This window comes from Procambarus clarkii, chromosome 70 (assembly GCF_040958095.1).
Source record: "Procambarus clarkii isolate CNS0578487 chromosome 70, FALCON_Pclarkii_2.0, whole genome shotgun sequence".
In the NCBI taxonomy this organism is placed as follows: domain Eukaryota; kingdom Metazoa; phylum Arthropoda; class Malacostraca; order Decapoda; family Cambaridae; genus Procambarus; species Procambarus clarkii.
The window spans coordinates 17957391-17974570 of NC_091219.1; the positions used below are offsets into that span (position 1 = coordinate 17957391).

Below are 17180 nucleotides of genomic sequence, written 5' to 3' on the forward strand. Positions count from 1 at the left end.
GGTAGAAACTCTTTGTTGACATTCACACCACAGCCAATCACAGGAAGGGATCAGCTAAAGGCTCCATCCACTTATATAATAATAATAATAATAATAATAATTTTTATTTAGGTAAAGGTACATACATAAAGAGATTTTACAAAGTTTGTTGGCTTTATAAATAGAGCTAGTACATACAATGCCTAATGTATGTATGTATGTATGTATGTAAGGAGAGAGAGAGAGAGAGAGAGAGAGAGAGAGAGAGAGAGAGAGAGAGAGAGGAGAGAGAGAGAGAGAGAGAGAGAGAAAGAGATGAAGATCGAGACAGAGAAATAGATATAGACAGAGTCAGGGAGAGAATGTTAGACACAGAGACATATAGATAAGGATATGCAAAGTCAGTGAGAGAATGACAGAGATAGAGCGAGGAAAGAGACAGAGATAGGCTGACACAGAGAATGTCAGAAACGAGGAGAGACAGAGACAGAGGGACAGGGACAGGAGCAGAGGGACAGGGACAGGAGCAGGGGGACAGGGACAGACACAGACACGCACATGGAACACCGAACCTTACACACTCTCTGATATATTGTTTAATTAATAGAGATTATCTAATAAAGCTTATAATTGTATATGTTATCAAAAAGGCATAGATAAAGTTGTTCTTACGTTTTAGTCACATAGATTAGATATTAGTAAAGTTCATTTTATTCAGGAAAGTACATAAATAGTCGATTTACAAACATAATATTGGATTTATAGATAGAGCTAGTACATACAATACCTAAAGCCACTAGTACGCATAGCGTTTCGGGCATATTATTAAGAGAGGAAAGATATTTATATTTAAACAATTGTTTTTTTTTTACCGACGCTCTCCCTATTGATGAGAACTACAACCTAATGAAGATAAATGTTAATTTTATGTAGATACTGTAATAAACGAAAGTTTTTGATGTCATCAGAGAAGCAGAAATATAGGCAAATTTTAAATCCCTTGTCATAAATATAACTGAAGTGAAAGCAAAGATATATGCATTTTGATAGTTACAAAGACAGCTCTTTAACACGGGTGGAACACGAACAAGGGGAACTTAGTACCCAAATGAGCCACAGAGATATTAGAAAGAATTTTTTCAGTGTCAGAGTAGTTAACAAATGGAATGTATTAAGCAGTGATGTGGTGGAGGCTGACTCCATACACAATGTCAAATGTAGATGTGATAGAGCCCAATAGGCTCAGGAACCTGTACACCTGTTGATTGACGGTTGAGAGTCGGGACCAAAGAACCAAAGCTCAACCCCTGCAAGCACAAATTAGGTTAGTACAACTAGGTGAATACAGCTGAGGGGCGGGACCAAACAGCTGAAGCTCAATTCCCTATCTGATCCCTTCCTGTGATTGGCTGTGGTGTGAATGTCAACAAAGAGTTTCTACCAATAATATGCCATTAATTATGCACCCCATACCACTTGTGGGCGGAGCTTGGAACCTCCTACCCGAGCACAACAACCCGCCTTATGGGTTGCTGTTTGGCTATTTATAGTGCGTTGGAAAAAACAGAGATGGCGTTAGTTGTATTTTGTGGGGTAATTTGTTATAAGTGTAATTTGATGTCAACAGATGGCGTAAGCTGTATCTTATGGCCACTGTTGACCAAGGGCCACCACTTACGGGCTATTCATGCCCGTGCCACCTCTTGGGTGGCTTAATCTTCATCAATCAATCAATCAGTTGCTCTTCTATATATGTTTATGGACAACGTAGGTGATTTGAGGCAATTTGCGGCCAGAGTGAAATAGTATCCACGCGGTGAGTGATGGAGGAGGATATATACTGCTGTGTACTCGACCAGCGGGTGAGAGGTAAGTTATATCGAACAATTATGGGGAATAGATGGGTTATTTTAAGCGTAGAATGTCAGGTAACCGGTAACTACACAGATGGGGTAGTGTTTTTTTAAGTCTTTATTTACTAAAGTGGAACATTACATTATGCCTTTAGCTGAAGAAGTCTACTGGTGGGGGAAGTAGACGGGTTTTATGAAAGTATTTTACCTAAATATTTGTATTTGGTTAACTAGTTCAGCCGTTACCAGGGAGGGTGTTCCTTTAATCTAATCTAAAAATTCTAGCCGGACAAAGTGATTAAATAAAGAAATTGAATAGAACGAAGTGGTTTGCCAGTTTATCATGTTGAATTTACCGTAGTTTTACTGCACTTAATATACCGTTTTTACCCTATTTAATTATGTCGGGTAAAGGCCGGTCGTGGAAATTTCCTAATGTATCAAGTTTTAAATTAAAAGTTTGAACTAACTTTAACGCTTAAGTTAGTGACCAATTAGCTTAGTCTATTGTGAGGAAAGTTACTGGAATCTAACATTGCAAGTGCCATTTCTCTACTCTTTTTGAGAAACCTAACTAGATACATGAATCGCATAGTTTTATTACTAAATGTTCATGGATTAGGTTGAGGAAATGGTGATAAGGTTTGTGATTTTGTGTACCTTGACTTCAGCAGAGATTTTGATAGTGGCACAAAATTGATAGGGGCTCGGATCATTGGGAATGCTGACTGAAGTTGATTAGGTTATGGCTATACCAAAGGAAATTAGTATAAATGGGGTTAAGTTGGGAGAAGTGTTGTACGTAGTGCTTAAAAGCTCTCCTTGGACCTCGGTTATTCGCAAGATTATGGTTTAGACTGCAATAGTTGCAGAATTGGCAAATAAAAAATATCGATGGCCTATATAGTTTTGAAATGGTTAAGACTACCAGATGCAGTTTAATGCTGACAAATGTAAGGTTTGGGGGCTAGGTAAAGATGAGATAGATGGTGTAGATTGTTAAGAGTATTAAATGTTTTTGCAGGTGGCAAATTCTCCGAGCTGGCACTGCTCTCCGGCCTGGGATGTTGATTGGTTAGTCTTCAACTGCCTCCCAACATGGTAGTGAGGTCCTGAGCTGACGTGCAGTGAGGAACGTGGAAAGCTTCCTGAATTGGCACATGGTATGCCTCCCTTTCAAACCAGCAGCTGGCACAAATGTTCCAGCTACCATCAGAATAGTGGATGAAGCCCACACTAAAATGTAAGTGGTACAGTAAATGGACACCCCCCCCCCCCTCCCTTTTGACACTGAACAGTTGGGAGGAAGGGGGGAGAAAGTGTGTTAATATTTGTTAAATAAGCTTTAATCTATAAATGTATGACACTGTTAAGGGTAATCATGAGTCAAAGTTAATGGCAGGAAAAGTTTTGTTCTAAGTGATGGTATTTTTCCCTTGAAAGTAAAAAAAAAAAAATATTCAATGTTTACTTTAGCTTGGTTTTAAATTTATATAGTTTTCCAGAATGTGGTTTGGAAAGTCCAGAAGTCCCTCTTCCAACTGACAGAATCAGGCGAGTTGTAGTAAAGTTTAATCTGAATAGATTTGCATGAAAGTAAACAAATAGTAATAACTTAAACAATATAGCATTGGCTAAAGATAAATGTAAATTGCCATTGAAGTGCAGTTGTGGATAGTTTCTCAAATGACATATATTTATATTGCTAAATTAGATCTTTACTAGAATATGTAGGAAAGTTAGATTCCTTAAAGAAATTTTTTCCATCTGAATTTGTAAAGTACTGAATGCTAATTTGAAAAGTAAAGCAAGATTGGCTTTAAATCTGAAATTAATTTGTTGAAATATTTTTCAGGTGAAAGTGATTATGATGCATGGACTGGCTTGGAGTGAGGCCCTTTACTCTGCAAAAGTGGGTGAGTTTGAATTTGATGTTTTAGCTATATCAATGACCTAATTTTACTTCTCTTATCTAGTCCATTTATAGGTGTGTAACCATGTCCTACTGTTACAACCCACAGGGGATGATGCAGTTTGTACTGATTCCTACCCCATTTCATAAAAGGGGACCAGGCAGTCCTGCAGACTTCCCTGGCTTGGCTTTTTCAGAGCTTTGCTCTACTACCCATCTAATAGATGGACTAGATTTGCATAGGTTTAGGGACCCTTAACAATGGTTACATTGTTAATTCTCACAGGGCTTGTTTGCTGAATGGGTGGATGCATCTAAAACTTTAGTGCCTGGCATGCATTGTACAGTGCTTTCAATAAAGCATATGTACAATGTGTTGATGGCACTAAAGTGGTGGATGTAATGCACCCATTCAGGGAACAAGCTCTGCAATAAAACCAGAGGAAGGGATAGGCCTTGCTGAGCCTATCTTAAAAGATAGGATGTTAGGATTTTTTGGGCTTGTTATTAGGCATTGGTGATAATAAAAGTAGTGTCCCTGTTTAATGTTTATTTTTCTTTTACAGGTGATTGTCTCTGGAGTTGTCTTGGCCTTTTGGATCTTCTGTTCATCTAGGAGCATCTGTCCCACAACCTGAAACAGTAATAGTATTTATAATACATCTAATATTTATATGTAAAACTTATTAAATAAAACTTAATGAAACTACTTTATATACCTTATCCTGATTATGCTGGAAATTGTTTACTACTACTGTATTGATGCAATGTTTAAACATCTGAAATTTTTTTTACTTTGAAAATAAATACTTGGTCAAATTTACACCTATTTGTAACTTGTTACATAGGTGCATGCAAAATGCATTGAAAAGTTGACTACCTACTCAATTTACATAAACTAACAAATATTGCAAATTAGTCTGAAATATTAAAGTGGAAGACACTTTAGTCAATATTTTAGTTTTCATATTTGAAAGTAAATTTAAAGCTATGCAACACCTAAGCTTTGTACAAATTATGATTTAGTTAATTTAATCATTGTTAAATTTACAAAACATTAGAAAAGTGACACTGAAGCATCTATACAACATGGTTTTCACAAAGTCTTTGGTAACTTAAATTTAATCAAAGCTCTTAAATGATTTGTCTGCCAAACTTCATATATTCTGAAATATTTTACCTAGATTAAAACCATCATTGTTTGAAAGGGCAAAACAGATTACAGTGTACTGTCAATTAGTTTGACCTAACATCTGCAAGGTCCTGAAGGAATGGAATTTTTTTTGTAAAACTTTGTTTGCTAAAAACAAACCCTGCCTAATGAACCTGCTCATTTTTTTTAGAAATGGTAATTGCAACATTACCAAAGGCCATTGTTTTAATAGCCAAAGTACCAAATGAAAGACCAAGAAGCAACAAACAGGTACATGGTAGAAAGGACAAAAGAATGGTTACGAGGACATTTGTTAAAGAAATGACTGGGGAAAATGCTGTCATACCACAAGTGGTCTTAACCCTTGTCATATACATCACTGACATGAATCTAAATATTACCAACCACAAAAATTGCTGATAACATGTTATAAAACAAATAAAGAATATAATATTGAGGCCTTAATGCAGATCTCTAACTCAAGAAATTGCCAGTCTTGTTACTATTTGTAAATATAAAACAGAAAAAATTCCAAGACCTTGCATGTGAGCCAGAACAATCCATATCACAACTACCACATTAAAATGAAACAACAATGAAGGTAAGGTAATTACCAAAAGAAGGCACCAAACCGGGAAGGCCATGTAGCACCATCAAAGTGCTAAATAATCAGAGGGCACTAAATATCACCAAGAATGCCAGTACGAGAACAAAAACGCATAAGGCGAACGATGTCAAAAGTATTCGATTCACCTAGAATTCTATCGAGGGACAAGTGACTGCGAGGGACGGTCGGAAAGCAAGACACACGCTCGTCCTGGAAGTCAGGACATTCAACAAGGATATGCACAACTGTAAAAGGGACAATAAGGAGCAGGGCGGCGCTCCATTAAGTGACCGTGGGTTAAGCGGGTATGACCAACCCACAGCCGTGCCAAAGCAGTGTCCCACCGCCGGTTACGGTGGTAGGAGGAAGGCCACGGGGACACACTAAGTTTGAGAGTACGCAGCTTGTTACCAACCACAGAGGGCCAACGGGGAAGAATGAATAACAGGATAAAAGTCGGAATAAGGAATACCTTTACGGGAGATGGGACAAGAACGGATAGCTTCCTTAGCGGCAGCATCCGCACGCTCATTGAAACACCAATATGGCTGGGAACCCAGCAAAACTCTACTGATTTAAATTTACTAGAAATAAGAAACAGCCAATGTTGAATCTCGATGGACAGGATTAAAGGACCCTAGAGCCATGAGGGCACTACGAGAATCAACTACAACCACAAAGGAAGAATGAGTAAGCAAGAGACGAAGAGCATAGAGAATAGCATAAAGTTCTGCCGTAAAGACGCTAGCCTCCGAAGGGAGGCGACACATGTAAGTACGGTCAGGAAAAACAACAGAGTAGCCCACACCATCCGCAGACTTAGACCCATCAGGGAAGATGGAAATAGAGTGGGAGTGCGAAGAAAAGTGCTCAAGGAAGAGGCTTTTTAGAATTGTAGGAGGGGTAAAGGCTTTAGTAATACAAGTCAAGGACGTACAAAACTTGGGAAGGGGGACTCTCCACGGAAATAATGAAGGAACAATACGAGGAGAAACATTAGAAATATGAACAGAAAGAGAATCCTGTAAGCGAAGATAACTGGACAGAAAGTGGGAGACAATGAAGAGGAACAGGAACCACAGGAGGAGGAAAAGTCAATGCACGACAGAGGCGAGAGGAAGGATGTTGGAAGGACCGCGCAAGATAGCGAAGACAGTAGCGATCACGGCAGTCCTGAAGAGAGAGAAAGCCAGTGTCAACATACAAACTAAGGGCGGGAGTCGAACGAAAGCCACCAGAGCCGAGACGCAACCCAGTATGGTGCAAAGCATCAAGATGGCGAAGAGTAGAACGAGAAGCAGAAGAGTATGCAGGGCAACCATAATTGAGTTTAGACAGGACGAGAGAGGAGTGCAAATAGAGGAGCGTGCGCCTATCCGCTCCCCAAGAAGTATGGGACAAAACCTTAAGGAGGTTAAGGGCCATAGAGCATTCAACTCGGAGGCAAGAGATATGGGCTGACCAAGACAAACGAGTGTCAAAGACTAACCCCAAAAGCTTCGCGGAATCCCTGTACACAATGAGATGACCATAAAGCAACAACAATGAAGTAAAGGTCCTTTCAGTAAGAATCTATCATTCACTGAAAGTTGCTGCAGTTAAAAATAAAAGAAAATACAAGTCCCTAGAAATAAACAAGCAACCTTTTTGACTAAGGAAAAGAAGGTAGTTATTCTACTGTATAAATCTAAGTATTCACTTAGATAACTGTATCCAAGCATAGGGGTTCCCCCCCCCCTTCCCTTTCAGAAAAACATCTACTTTCGAAAAAGTTTAACATTGGCCAACAAAAATGATTCAGAACTAAATTGCCTAATACCAGGAACAACTGAGAGCCATGACAAACACTGCAACCCTCTCCTACCCCCAAGTCTTATGCTATTTATGATCCAAGGTAATTTGAGATACTATACTGTACTTCCTACAGACGAGTCTAGTGAGAGGGTGATCTCCTGGCAATTAAATTGAAGCACGATACAGGTGTCAACGAACATCAGTCAGCCCACTTGTCAACACAGTGGATAACTAATGACATCATAATCTGCAGTGTTGTATGCCTCCCTGTGGCCATTTAAATCAATAAAACACAGGGTTGTGGCAATGTTTACAGCATAAGGCAAGGTATAGAGGAATCCTGGAATGCCATGTAATGTGTAGTCCTTGAATGTGCTTTAGGCAACCAAATTGAATAACAACATTTCTGGTGTTCGGCTATATAATCTGACTTTCTCATTCGGTATAATGTTTTAAACCTAAATAGGAATTCACTTTAAAGGTCAATTTATTTGGAAAGTGCTAACCAGATTCCAAATTACTCAGCTCTGAAAGTACTACAAGGCAAGTTTAACCGAATGAGTGTTTGCCTATCCATACCCCCATGAGGTATGTGACAACACTGAATAAGGAAAGGGTCTTTGAGCATTCAACGTGCAGGTATTTGACATGACCAATATAGCCAAGGGTTAAAGATCATTCTAAGCAGTTCTGCACAATCCATATACTATCAATTAATATAATTGTACAATGGTGCTTGGTGGATGATATTTCCTATTAAAACTCATTGGACAACTGTTTGTATTAGACATTTTAAACCTACAAATGGTAGCCCTAGATATCGCACTACAGTATTAATTACAAGATGAACAATGTAAAATCAATACCACAACAGCAAAGGATGACGGCTTTTCAACAACCGACAAACACGCAGGTCTAACACCAGCCATCCCGAGAGAGGACGTCCCAAGCATGTACACCCCACAACTTTACATCACCTTTGCTACCTCACGCGACCACGCAACAGCATGAGGATGCCATACTCCCAAACCAACTCCTTGCACTTTGAGGCTTTAACAACTCAACATTTAAAAAGTTGATTTAAAAAATCAAACACCTGAATTTTTCCCTAATTAAATTTGCTAGGGAAATGCACACCAAGCCATGAAACTTACAATGAAGATGAACAAACTACACACAACTGTCATCAAACTTCCACATACCACCCCCCTCTCACTCCTGCCCTCCCTCCTTAGGTGCTCTGATTGGCTGAGCACCTGAGCCACCACCACTCACCTCTTGTTGTGAGAGCCTAAAGCATGTTTGGTTGCACTTTAAAAGTTCCCGAGTGTACTCGCCTAATTGTGAGTACCGCCTGCCCGGTTCACCATTTTGTTTTTCAATCTACCTCAATTTACCCCTTTACAGTCAAATATTATGCAAAATTCTGTTTAAGACTTGTCCCTTCTTAACTTAAATAACTGCTTTGGCCATCTGCAATCTTTCTAGGTGGGTAAAAATGACTCTTGAGGCCAGAAAGGACTTATCAGACGGCGATCATAACAATACGGTACACACACAAAATCACAACCTGATATACACCAAGCAGAAAATCCACTGGAGCTGTGAGGCGACGTAAACCCTTGCCCAAGGCACTGGCAGCTGCATACTCTACCACAGTATATTACTGACTTTGTAAAAGTCTTACAACCGGATTTCCCCATAAATCACAGCAAGTTTTGAGGCCCCTCCTTGAGTCAACGTCTTACGTAAGACCTACAAGCACTCAGGTGAAGGCTGAAGCAGTTCAACACCATACGCCCCAACTTCAAATACACAGTTGAGAGGCGGGACCAAAACGTGATTTTCTGTGTGTGCCTGAAGTTGGGGCATACGGTCTTGCTTCACCCTTCACTTTACCCTTCACCGGTGTACTTCAGGGGTTTTATTTAATACTGGGACTGGCTTCAGTAGGGCCTCCAGACTTTCTGTGGCTTCACAAGTGTCACGTGAATCCCCTGCATAGCAGTGGAACTGCCTTTTCCCTTCACCTTCAATGCCTCTGCACTGGAAGTATACATCTACACCAGCCCAGAAGAGTCATCAGTCCTGCCACCTCTCCATACCCCCCAGGGCCTGGCACGGCCTGGTACGACTCAGAGGCAAGCCGGGCGCCACTGCTAACTGGCAGTTTGTCCCCACAAACAAGCAGTTAGCCGCCTTCAACTGACAGTGGTACAGCTCAACACAAAGGCACCGCCAGCCACAACGAGCAGTTTGCTAGTTGACCAGATGTCCACCTCGTGTTGACACTGGATGAGTCATCACCGCCGGACTATATAAAGAGCGCTGCCTCCCTGGAGAGGCAATCTCTCCCTCAGTGCTCTAGGATCACCTTCGTGTCTCTAACCCGTCGTCCACTTCCAGCCAACGTCGTGTGACTGATGCCATGGTGGTATGGTAGCTGTCTTCAGAACACCAGTATATCTTCATACTTTTATTCATTGCTTATAGTTTATTTTTTGCATTTAAGGTCATACTAACTTGTTCACCTTTGCATTACATGATAGTCAAGTATTGTCATGTGTTATTTTTGTTCATTACTATTTCAGTAAATTGTTTAATTATTTATTTGATAATTTTCATTTGTTTCCACCTGCAACTTACACACTGCAAGGCCAACAGCAGCATTTCTTTCATTTATGTGAGGGAGAGCCATACCATCTTGGTTCAGTATAGCTGTGATACCATAACCCGTCACACAAGATATCCAGTTGTAAGACTTTTACCATCAGTGGTGGTAGAGTATGCAACTGGCAATGCCTTTGTTACAGGTTCGCTTCATCTCACAGCCCCAGTGGATTTTCTCACACATTTGAATACATGAAACAACTTTATTTGATACATTCCAAACCAAAGTACTGTACAGTACAGTAATTATCAAACCATCAAATGTGTGGGATAATCATAGTGCGCTAAATATCACTAACGTCGCCAATACAAGAACAAAAACGTATACGGCGAACAATATTAAAGGTATTGAATTTACCAAGAATTTTATCGAGGGACAATTCACAGTGAGGGATGGTCGGGAAGCAAGACACGTAAGTCCTGGAAGTCAGGACATGTAGAGACAACGGTTTGGACAATAAGAAGCAGGGCAGCGCTCCATTAAGTGCCCGTGAGTTAAACGTGTATGACCAATATACAATCTCGCCAGAGCCGTTTCCCACCACCGGTTACGGTGGTAGGAGGAAGGCCACGGGAACACACTACTCTTAAGAGCACGCAATTTGTTACCAGTAACAGAAGACCAACAACCCTGACAACGGGCAAGAATGGGGAAATGAATAACTGGGTAAAAGTCATAATAAGGAATACCTTTACGGGAGATGGGACAGGTGCGGATAGCTTCCTTAGCGGCAGTGTCCGCACGCTCATTTAAGAACGCACCAATATGGGTGGGAATCCAGCGAAATTCCACTGTTTTAAATCTACTGGAGATAAGAAACAGCCAATGTTGAATTTCAACTACCAAAGGATGGACTGGATTAAAGGATTCTAGAGCCATGAGGGCACTGCAAGTGTCAACTACAAACACAGAGGAGGATTGACAGCGAGAAAAGAGTTGATGAAGAGCATAGAGAATAGCATAAACTTCTGCCATGAAGATGCTAGTCTCTGGTGGCAGGAGACACAAAGGTGCAGTCAGGAAAAACAACAGAGTAGCCTACACCGTCTGCAGACTTAAGACCCATTGGTGAAGACGGAAATAGAGTGGAAGTGTGAAGAAAAGTGTTCAAGGAAAAGGTGATTTAGAACTGTAGGAGGGGTAAAAGTTTTAGTCATGTGGGTCAAGGCTTACAGAATTTAGGAACGGGGACCCCTCCATAGGGGCAAAGACGGAATGACACGAGGGGAAATATTGGTAACACAAACTGAAAGAGCATTTTGTAAGAGAGACAACCGTACAGAAAGAGATAGGTGGTGAAGGGGAACAGGAACCACAGGATGGGTAAAGGTCAAGGCATGACATAAGCAAGAGTGAGGGTGCTGTAAGGACCGTGCAAGGTGGAGAAGACAGTAGCGATCATGGCGATCCTGTAGAAACAGGACGCCAGTTTCAACATACAGGCTTAGGGTAGGTGTCGAAGGAAAGGTACCAGAGCTGAGCCGTAACCCAGTATGATGCAGTGTGTCCAGATGGTGAAGGGTAGAAGGAGAAGCAGACGAGTAAACAGGGCCATAATCGAGTTTAGACAGAAAGTGAGAGGAATGTAAAGAGAAGAGCAGTGTCGATTAGCTCCCCAAGAAGTATGGGACATGACCTAAAGTTAGTTAATGGCCTTAGAGCATTCAACTCGGACGTAAAAAATATGGGGCGACAAAGACAAACGAGTGTCAAAGATTAGCCCTAAAAGCTTTAGCAGATTCTTTGTACAAAAGGGGATGACCCCTGTTACCTAACAGTAAATAGGTATCTGGGAGTTAGCTGTTACAGGCTGCTTCCTACGGGGGTGTGTGTGTGGGAGAAAAAAAAATGTAGTAGTTAACCACTGAACTGCTCTGTCTCCAAATAACACCCTGGTGCACAAGAAATAAATTCTTTCCAAAATTTTTTTTTCTCTTCTTATATTGTTAAAATGCAGAGTCTGATCACGGGGAAACTAAACAAAAAATATTGTATGTGACTTACTTTAGCTGCGATGGAGCTGGGAAGTTGAGCAAATTATGGGCGCTGAGCGTTGGAGCGATGGGGGTCTGTCGGCCCCGCCACCCCGTGCGACGGCAGTTGCTGCGAATAAAATGTTGCGCAATTATTTTGAAGTTTCTCATTCATTTCTTCTTTTTTTTTGCTGTAATATTATTTAAAAGTGTGTAATTTGTGGAATTTATATAATTCAAAGTATAGAACATCGCTATGCTCAAAATTATGGGCCTCGTATATGCGACATATTCTACAATCAAACAGTGTTTTTGCTGTTATTACACTATATGCACACATTGTATATACCCATCTACAACAATACAATTTATACAATACAATTTTATTTAGGTAAGGTACATACATACAATAAATATTTACAAGAATTGTTTGACTTATAGGTAGAGCTAGTACATACAATGCCTAAAGCCACTATTACGCAAAGCGTTTCGGGCATAAAACGTATATAAAACATCTACGTATGTATTCACCATAACGATCCACTATGTTGGTATGGTGAGCCCAAAAAACATGTGTGAGCTGCCACACCCTGCCAGTCCTCTCTCCCTCCTCCAACACATTACTCGCCAACATTCCTCCTCCCAAAATACTGTTATTGTGTTTATTACACTATTTACACACGTTATGTATAAGTATGTACATGTTTTATTCATGTACATACGTACATACTTGCCATCTCCTCACCTCTCTCTCTTGCCTACTTAATGCTCTTGCTTCCCTCATTTCATCACAATCGACTTTATAATGGTCCAGGACGGATCGAAATGTCGTCGTCTATTCAATTTCCAGTGTGTGGTTTGGTCAACAATGAAATCTTCATGCAAAATCTTATAAAGAAAACCCCTAGAACGAGTTTTGCAGATACGAAAGAGTTTAAGGTGAGTAGGGGATGGTTTGAGAAATTTTGAAAAAAGACGTGGTATTCATAGTGTTGTGAGGCATGGTGAGGGTGCCAGCTCAGAGAAAGTAGGGGCTGAAAGATTTGTTCGTGATTTTAAAGATTTTGTAGATACTGTATTGATGGATATATTCCACAACAAGTGTTTAATTGTGAGGAGACATGGCTATTCTGGAAAAAATTGCCGAAGAGGACATACATTGCCCAAGAGGAGACGTCACTGCCCGGACACAAGCTAACTTGGGCTAACTTGTGTCAGGATAGGCTAACTCTTGTGCTGTGTGGCGATTTGAAAATTAAACCCTTGCTCGTGTATCATTCCGAAAATCCAAAAGTTTTAAAAAATATATAACGTGCAGAAAAACTGTGATGTAGAGTGGTTTGCCCTACCATCAAAAAATATCTGCAAGAGAAAAGTTTGACACTAAAGGGCCTGCTTCTCGACAATGCTCCTGCTCATCCTCCAGACTTGGAGGATGCATTGTTGGGGCCACATTTTTTTTTTTAGGGATATTCCTGCATGGGCCCTAAGTTTCTGGCTAATGAACCAATGACATGAAGGAGGAGTTTTCAACCTACCTTGTGTTAGGTATGCAGGGGTCAATAGGCTGAACATAATGTCAGGAGCAAAGGGGGGCGTTTGCCTCTTCAAACACAATTGTGACCATCTTCATCTCTTCGAACTATCCTAAATGCTCTCTTCACCTGTCTGACCAAATTGGGTGTCCAGACCACCTTTGAATCTGAAATTGTAAAATTAATAGTGATTTCAGAATATTCAGTCCATTTATACTAACAAAATTATATACAGTATACTGTAATTGAAATTTTACAGAATGATAAAGGCAATTTAGTAACTTTGTTAAAATGCACATGGGGGAAATACATGAAAATAGGTTAATATGGTTTGTAAGGTTGATGGGAAATGTTTATTACTTTTATGATTTAAAAGATGTATAGCCCTAATACTCCATCCTGGGTGCATTCCACCAGGTAATGACCACAGCAAAAGTTTTCCACGAGGCTCTATTGTCACACAAACTTTTCACATTTTCAAACTTGATTCATCTTTTTCCCCCTCGTTCCAGGGGTTTTCTTTAAAAGGTCTTCATGCAAATGCCTTGGTTTCTCACAAATGATGGCCTCTGAAATGCTATCACCTGCTAACTCCTTGTTGTGTATCCAAATTAATAAAAACTTTTTAACATCCTCAAGTGTTTGTGTTCTTTGTTTCGGGATTGTTGATATGCCTTTAGCCACTTTAATGCTCATAATATCCTTTTTCTTAGCAAGTATAGTGCATATTGTTGACATAGATTTGTTGTACTGCCTAGCTAGTTCAACAACCTGTGCACCATTTTGATGTTTATGAATGCTCTCTTGTTTTTCCTCTATGGTCATTCTGACATGTGTTTTCTTGGCTTGAACCTTACCACTGGCTTTCTTGGGACTCATGGCAAGATATATCATAACAAATTTTATGTTCAAATAGCCAAAAATCCCAAAACAAATGTAATGCTTTACAAAGAATTGAGGCGCGATACTTACTAGGCAGGAGACACTGGTAAACTGAGGCGCGATCACCATGCCACCACGCGCTAGGTCAGCCCATACGTATATCAACAAACTCCTTTCCCGAGGCAAAGTTTGTAACCCGATTCAAATTTTTCGAAGAAATTAGGCTCGTAACCCGAAAAGTTCATAAATATTCATTCGTAAGCCTAGGTGTCACTATATATAACTAAAAAATTAAACTCAGGATTACTTTCAACCCCCACCCCTTTTGCTCTACTCCATCGCCACCTACCTTCACCCCCCTCTATGATGTACTCTTCCATAGACACCTACCTTTGCCCCCCTCCTCCCCTCTACACCTCCATCATCACCTACCTTCACACCCCCTCCCTTCTCCTCCTCCATCGTCACCTTCCTTTCACCCTCCTCTATGATGTACTCTTCCATAGACACCTACGTTCACTGCATATAATGCTCCCCTCTACTCCTCCATCGTCACCTACTTTCACCCCCCCCCCCTCCGCTCTACTCCTCCAGGGTCGCAGACAATTTCACGAGCGTGAGAACTACGAGTTCTCTAACCACTCTCACACTCCTACTCTCTCACCAGTGAGGGGGAGGGAAGGAGGGAGGAAATGAAGGAAGAAAGGTGGGGAAGAGAGAATAGGCAGGGGGAGGAGGGCCTAGATACATTTCTTCCATATAGATAGGTAGACTGAGGGAGAGCTGCTTGCCAAGAGCCCTATCAGACAGGCTTCCTATTCCTCAACCCTCCCTAATATGCCACATCCTGGTCAGGACAACTTGCTCGATTGTTATTCTTGGTGTGACTCGAGAACTGACCTCGAGGCGGGGCATGGGCATGGATTATCTCCCTGGGGCACGCACCTCCCTGCCCCAGCTCTCTCTCTCTCTCACATAATCTATCAAGGGTCTAACATGAGGTCATTGTGCCTACCAGAAGTGTATATGTCCAAGGCTGGCCACCTGTCTGGACCATTCAAATGTATAAACACGTAATTAGTCTATTAAAATTATATATAGTGCTACAATTATAAATTAATTTGTTCATGGTCATTCGTTTATCAGTATTTTAATATGAGGTATATATACGCATGTATGTATATGTTGACGTACACATATATGATTATGTGTATGGAATGATTATGATTATGTGTAATCATATATGATTATATCTAATGGAATGCATTAGTAAGTGATGTGGTGGAGGCTGACTCTATACACAGGTTCAAGTGTAGATATGATAGAGCCCAATAGGCTCAGAAACCTGTACACCTGTTGATTGACGGTTGAGAGGTGGAACTAAAGAGCCAGAGCTCAACCCCAGCAAGCACAATTAGGCGAGTATATGAACGAATGCACATGTACACTTTCAAATGAATTAAGATACCTTGAGATACACAATGACTTAGTTTAAATAGTTTAAACACATTATGGTACTGATTTTGACATGCTGATGTCTGGAAGGGAGAGGGGGTGTGGGGGGTTATTGTCTGAGGTGGAGGACCAGAGGAGGGGGTCAGTGGAAGGATGGTGGCTGGAGGGATGCCATTGTTCTAATGGTTATGAAAACAATTATTGATGGCAGGAATTCAGTGGGTGTGTACTTCACCCGCACCATCACCATACTGTGCCCTGCTACAACCCCCCCCCCCCCACTCCACCCATGCTGTGCGGGGCGTATTACACATTATGGGATAACCGACTGTCTGTCCATTCCTGTCTGCTCGTTATGCTGCCCTTCCTTTTGAAAATTGTCTGCTTTATCGACTTCCTTCAAGACCACACGTTAGCCTCTTATCACGCCCTCTTACCACTCTCGGGGAGCCGGCTCGTCTATACAATAGTTACCACTCAGCCCCCAAGGTGAAAGAGTGTCCGGGCATATGACTTGTTACGTGTACTTATTTGCGATTCGTTTGGGCTGTCACGTGTGGTGATTAGTGTTGGGTAAGGCTAGGCCAGGTCAGGTCAGACTTGGCCAGGTCAGACTAGTCTAGGTAAGGCTAGGCCAGGTCAGGTCTGGTCAGGTCTGGCTAGGCCAGGTCAGACTAGGCTAGGTAAGGCTAGGCCAGGTCAGGTCTGGTCAGGTCTGGCTAGGCCAGGTCAGGCCAGGCCAGGCTAGGCAGGGTGAGAGAAGTAAAGCGGCAGGTACTAACGTTTCCGAGAAAGTAGCGGCGGTAGTATATTGTTGATTTAGATTCGACGACATCCTGAAGCTAGTAGGTGGCGGCCTAATCGCTCTCAAACTTCTTGTTGTTGTAGGGGATACGAGGCACACCCAATATCCCCCTTACATTGATCACATCGCACACTAATATTTTTACTATTTCGGACACCAGATTTGTCTGTTTCGTATATGTATAATTGTTCAATATTAAAACATAATAATAATAATAATAATAATTTTTATTTAGGTAAGGTACATACATAAAGAGATTTTACAAAGTTTGTTGGCTTTATAGATAGAGCTAGTACATACAATGCCTAAAGCCACTATTACGCAAAGCGTTTCTGGCAGACGCAAAGCGTTTCGCTTTGCCACAATAGAATGCTCTTAACAGTTACAATTTTCAACTTAACAGCCATATAGTTGGCAAGAACGCCGCCCGCCAGTGCAAATGTCTCAGACCCTGTTGGAATATAACCAGTCTGTCAATCGGGTCAACCCAAGTGTTGCGTTTCCATGCGTTTCCAAAAGGGTCGCCCATGTTGGAATCGGTGAACGTCCTAGTAATATTGT

General features: G+C 41.1%; 2 long non-coding RNA genes across 3 annotated transcripts; one reads left to right on the top strand and one right to left on the bottom strand.

Moving 5' to 3' along the window:
• The first annotated feature begins 1576 nt into the window (after positions 1 to 1576).
• Positions 1577 to 4450, top strand: LOC138356041 (uncharacterized). Of its 2 annotated transcripts, none has more exons than XR_011224106.1 (5): positions 1577 to 1848; positions 2857 to 3075; positions 3330 to 3386; positions 3688 to 3748; positions 4311 to 4450. It is a non-coding gene; the product is annotated as an uncharacterized lncRNA (long non-coding RNA). The 2 variants fall into 2 exon arrangements; XR_011224105.1 differs by having other exon boundaries at positions 1579 to 1848; positions 3338 to 3386.
• LOC138356040 (uncharacterized) lies at positions 4280 to 16756 on the bottom strand. Its single transcript, XR_011224104.1, has 4 exons — positions 16597 to 16756; positions 13481 to 13644; positions 11974 to 12072; positions 4280 to 4378 (listed from the first exon to the last, which is right to left on the bottom strand). It is a non-coding gene; the product is annotated as an uncharacterized lncRNA (long non-coding RNA).
• Positions 16757 to 17180: the final 424 nt, after the last annotated feature.